The following is a 6,026-nucleotide window of genomic DNA, read 5'->3' as shown; positions in this document are numbered from 1 at the left end:
ATGTAGAGGTGCATTCTGGGAGTACAAACACAGGAGGGGGTTAGACCCTTCAGAGTGGAGCATGGATGTATAATCAGAACTGGATACTGCACCGCCGAGACCGCTGACAAGACCTCTTCAAAGTTTTGCCTGCATGCAATTTTGGCCTTCTCTGTGATTGATATTGAAGTTATAGTGTAGAATGTCCAAAAAGTCATAGTATAGCTTGTTGAAAAAAGTCATGAAAAAGTCATAGCATGTCGAAAAAAGTCATAATATAGTGTGGCAAAAATGTCATGAAAAAGTCACAGTACAGTATGTCAAAAAAGTAATAGTATAGCATGTCAAAAATAGTCATAGTATATTATGTCCAAAAAACATTAGAAAGTCACAGTACAATATGTCGAAAAAAGTCATAGCATGTTGAAAACAGTCATGAAATACTCATAGGATAGCATGTTGAAAACAGTCATGAAATACTCATAGGATAGTATGTCGAATTTACATCACAGAATAGTATTTCCAAAAAGTCATAAAATAGTCATAGTATAGTACAGGGGTCGGCAACCCGCGGCTCCGGAACCGCATGCGGCTCTTCAGCCCCTCTGTTGCAGCTCCCTGAGTCTACATCTACACTCATTTTAACAGTTTTAACAAATAAAAACGATCTCCGTCCACACGGCGTTTTAGCATTGATTTAGAAATGATCTCCGTCCGGACTAAAACGCCTGAAAACGAATATCACATGACTATTCACGTTTACTGGGCATGCGGGTGGGTGCCGGTGTAAACAGGAAGTAGATTGGTTACTTAGTTAAAAAAACACATCAGAGTAATAAAGTAGTCTCTAATAATGAACGGTCATGTTTGATACTTAAGATCTTCTCTGAAATCTTCCTCTATGAACTCAAACACACATTTCATGGAAAGTTTTAGAAGTTTGATTTTTCAGACTTAGTGACAGCGCTGCAGGTCTTGCTCTATCTCTCTCTCTCTCTCTCTCTCTCTCTCACATCAAATTTACTTTAAAATCAGCACTTACACATAATGGTCTACTAGATTATGGTTCCATAAATGTGGTCAACACATCTCTTACTCATTTCCTCGGTTTCGTTGTCTGTTTCACTCGTGGCTGAAGAGTAATTCATGTTTTGTTCCTTTATAGTTTATGTGGACTTCACAATAGTTAAGAAATAATAACAATAAGCATTTATAAGAGAGGGAAAGTTCTCCGTTTTATGTCCGTCCTCCTCAAAGCCGCTGTTGGAGTCTGACCATGTGGCTTGAGACAAAGAAATCAGGCCTTCCTTCTGGGAGAGCAACCTGGAGCTGATTTCTTTGTTTGATAGTATCAAACCTCCACTTTGAAAAAGTTCACGTGTGAACTTCTTCCCCCAAATACAACACTGTAATCTAATTGGCCAAGGGCCACAGACACGCCAGGACCCCTGTTGTTCTTGTTTCCATAAAACAGTTTCTCCCTCTCTGCTCTTTGCTAATCTCCCGACCCCGCGTCGGTGCACAGAAGCACGAGCCGCACTGACGCGCCATCGGAGGACCGACCGATCAAACCACAAAATCAACTCATAAGTAAGGCAATAGAGTCTTAATAAACCCTGTTATACTTTAAAGAGCAGCTGTCTGTGAATTATTTGTGCATGTATTGTGATAATAGCTGGATATGTGGTCTGTTGCTCAAACCTAAACCTTCACTTTCACTCTGAATGTGTAATAGTACTTTGACTATTGACACTGTGAGTGAATACTAATTGTGAGACTTAGTTTATCGTTTGGTTATTGGTGCCTGTTCGCAGGGTGGTGCCCCGTTATTACTAATAATCATTAATTATTTTACTGACAATAATTCTATTGATGTCAATAATTTAGTTTTCTTAAATGCTGATAACTCAAACGCACTCCTTTTCATTCCTAACACTGTGGCTTCAGATGTCACGCCCCGTCGGTCTGATAATGCCGCTGGACACGCCGCTCACTGATTGCTACAATAACAGCTGCTTCCTCCATAATAATGCAGACTTTAACTGCGAATAATGACAACAAGGTCAGCAACGCTTGTAATCAGTTATCCATGTTAAATTAACCTGGTAGTTGATCGGTAATCAATTCTGTTGTTGTTTATGATCTTCCGTAAGGGTCACGTGATAGGGGTGTGATATATCAGGGAAGGATAAGTCGTGGCGGCTAAGAACCAATCAAGTTGTGAACACGTGATCGTTTCCAAATATATGCGTTTACGCCGTTGACACGACAAATCAACCCCTGGAGTTTTCAAACATAACCGTCCTCTGGAGCGTTTTGAAACTCCTCCGTTTTCGGTGCTTTGGAAACTCCAGCGTAGTGTGGACGCTCAGTGTAAAAGTAGCAAAACATATGTGTTTTCAAATGGAAACCAAGTAGTGTGGACAAGGCCTGAGGCTTTGACAAAAAAGACAAAAAATAACATGGAAATAAATAACGCTTGTTTTTATTTAATTTTTTGCATAAAGGACAATCTTTCAAAGGGAATATTATCTTGGAGTTTGAATATAGCAATACAATGTCAAGAATTGTCTTTATTCTTGTTCTATAATTTCATAAATACAACAAACTATAGTTTTTGTATATATAATATAACTATATATAAAACTTTATAAGCTGTGATATCAAATAGCTTTTGCGGCTCCAGACAAATTTTATTTGGTGGAAAATAGGGCAAAATGGCTTTTTGGAAAGTAAAGGTTGCCGACCGCTGGTGTAGTATGTCCAAAAAAGTCATATAAAAGTCATATTATAGTATGTCGAAAAAAGTTTGAAAAATTCACAGTACAGCATATTGAAAATAGTCATAAGAGTCATAGTATAGCATGTCGAAAAAGTTACAGTATAGTATGTACAAAAAGTAAAAAAAATCATAGTGTAACATGTCGAAAAAGTAATGGTATAGGGGGTACAGGGGTATTCAATTAAAATTCCAAAAGGTCCAGATTGAGAAAATCTCCTCGTGCAAAGGTCTGGAACATTACAATAATATCTAGCTTGCGCTATTTAGTGCCATATGTATATATATATTCAAGAAGTCTAGAAGTAAGTAACGTCTCTGTGTAGTTAACAACTGTTAAAGCAAATAAATAAAGTACATAACTGAAAACTTTCAAAAAATTTGCATCTTAAGAAAAAATGGTGCATAGTTACAAAATCATTTCACTTCAGGTTAATAGCAGGCCACCTCAATGTGTCACTCAGAGAGAACAAGGACAATCTGATGTAGCATTTCAAGATTAAAGCCCTTCAAAATCTCATTCATGAGACAATTTGTCTAATTTCAGATTTGATTTTAGAAGAAACGGCGCATAGTCACAAACTAATTTCACTTCAGGTTAATAGCAGGCCACCTCAATGTGTCACTCAGAGAGAACCAGGACATTCTGATGTAGCATTTCAAAATTAAAGCCCTTCAAAATCGTATGCATGAGCTAACTTCAAATCACATTCATGAGACAATTTGTCTAATTTCAGATTAGATTTAAGAGGAAATGGTGCATAGTTACAAAATCATTGTCATGCATGAGACAATTTGTGATTCGACATTAGCTCATGCATGCTATTTTGAGGAGCTTTAATTTTGAAATGCTACATCAGAATGTCCTGGTTCTCTCTGAGTGACACCTTGAGGTGGTCTGCTATCAACCTGAGGTGAAATGATTTTACAACTATGCACCATTTCCTCTTAATAATCATCACGGTCTCTGAACAAATGAGACACATATGAAACACTGGTTTTAACCTTTCCGTGGAAAGAATTAACCTATAAGAGTCTGTTCATTGTTGGTTAAAGACTCTGGTCTCTCTGGTCTCTCTGACCACTTTCCTCTTTTTGGAGAACGTCATGTGAAACAACTTCTCTGACTTACATAATTATTCACTTGCCCTTCGTTCCCTTTCCTCGTCTCAGCTCCGTGTGTGTACACCTCACTCGAGTCAGGAAACGTGTCAGAATATCCATATTTGAGTTTCATCACGTGATGTGATTTACAACGCATATAATTGGTCGGTTTGTTTCCTGGACCACTGAACGAGTGCCGTAAAGGCTAGAAAAGCTGTCAAAATGTAATAATTCTCAATTATCTATCGGTTTTCGGTCCAGGGTCCAGATACAACGGCGTCTGGGTCCGGATCCGGACCGCGGTCCTCCTATTAGTGACCCCTGGTATAGGATGTTGAAAAAAGTCAAGGAATGTCTTGTCAAAAAATATTCAAAACTTATAATAAAGTATCTCGAAAGAAAATTATAAAAAAAGTCACAGTATAGCATGTCGGAAAAATCCATAATGTAAAATGTTGAAAAAAGTCATGAAAAAGTCTTTAAAAGCCAGAATTTAAGTCAGAATTAAAGTATTTAATATTTAAGTTTTTTTTTGCAAAAGGTAAACAAATATATAAGGTGTAAAGTGTTAAAATGTTCAAGATTGCCACTTTGAACATACAGTATTTGCTAAATACCAGCATTGTCTTTGTGTGCATGTACGCATTTAGGTCATAATGATTGTCAGCGGATCTGTGTGCAGCCTCCGCACACCTTCGCACTAACATAGTTCCATTTTCTCAGCGGAGCAGCTTCACTAATTAGAATGATTCTTACCCAGTTTAATTGGCTCTGTCAGCAGCAGTCTTAGGAGGTAATTGCATTTGAGAGAGAGAAAGAGAGCTCATGATAAACCCTCACAAAACTTAACGAAAACCTGCGCTCCAAAAGAATAATAATGGGCTTCCTATCTTTTTTCAATTACAGAAACTGAACGCAGGCAGTAATGAAGAATTACTGCAGTCCAGATAGGTGTTTATTACAGGAAAATCTGAAAAGGGCAATATGTTTTTAGAATTATTTTAATCACAACATCTATATACAGGGAGTGTGTTGTCATGTGTATTATCTTTTTATAATAAGTTATATTAACATGTATCTCAAAGAAAATGTGTGATCAATCAGTACTGTGCATTTCAAAACAAAGGATTCAAATCTGCTATGATGCCTCTCAAATTCCGTGACAGTTCTTTTGATGCATAAACTAATACTAGACACCTGACACCAATGATAATGTGCTGGAAAAAAAGCATCAAATCCTTTCATTGAACCAGATCATTTTTGGTAGTTCTGCATCGTATATAAAAATATAGAATTATTCAGAAAGTATTCGGCTCATATCTTTAAGCAGAAGTCCTAACACCATGCAGTATAAATACTAGTAGTATTAAAAAATAATAGTAGTCAACACAGGAAGATGGACCCTGTGACTGTTTGTACTCTTTACTCCTGTCGCATTAATGTAAAAGCTGGATTTATTGTTGTAGTTGATTGAAGTGGAATCATCCTGAAAGTTTGTTTAAAACTATTATGGATTATTGGATTAATGTTTATTTTTAAATTATTATTATTATTCAAATAAAAAGCAATTGACTAACCATTTCAACTATACTTCTATACACTGTTGGGTAGTGTCATTTCTAAGAAGACATATATTATAAGCTTTTCTTATCGTTGTATGCAAAAATATGAACTTCTAAATTTAAGCTGCAAGTAAGAATAACAGTATTTCTCTCTGAAATGTAGAAGAAGTGGCATGAAAAGACTTACTTATCTAGTATTTGAAAATGTTACATAATCAAAGTTTGGTCAAAAATGTTTTAGCTTCTTCAGAAGCTACTAATGACTGTGGGGGACCACAGGAGAAATTAAATGGTTTGAACTTAACTTTCTGTTTTTTCTGAAGTGCATTTAAATTCTTTCCAGAGCTTCGATTTGTTCTTGACTAATCTATAACTGTGACAATAATCTCTCCCTGGTGCAGACCACCTGGTAAACAACGCTGATCGAGATGTGATTTGTGCAGTGCTCTTGTAGACACAAGCAGAGTACTCGAGCCAAGTTTTAGATGCATTTAAATGAACTGCACTGAGGCCTGAGAACAGCTGAGGGGTAAACACACAAACATTAAACATTGCAACATTAAAATGTTAGAGGCCACTGCAGGCTTGCATAGGAGGGGGGG

The sequence above is a fragment of the Cebidichthys violaceus genome, unplaced genomic scaffold (genome assembly GCF_023349555.1).
Source record: "Cebidichthys violaceus isolate CVI_PGR_0920_01 unplaced genomic scaffold, fCebVio1.0.p SCAF_23, whole genome shotgun sequence".
NCBI lineage: Eukaryota > Metazoa > Chordata > Actinopteri > Perciformes > Stichaeidae > Cebidichthys > Cebidichthys violaceus.
This window is presented reverse-complemented; position numbering follows the sequence as displayed.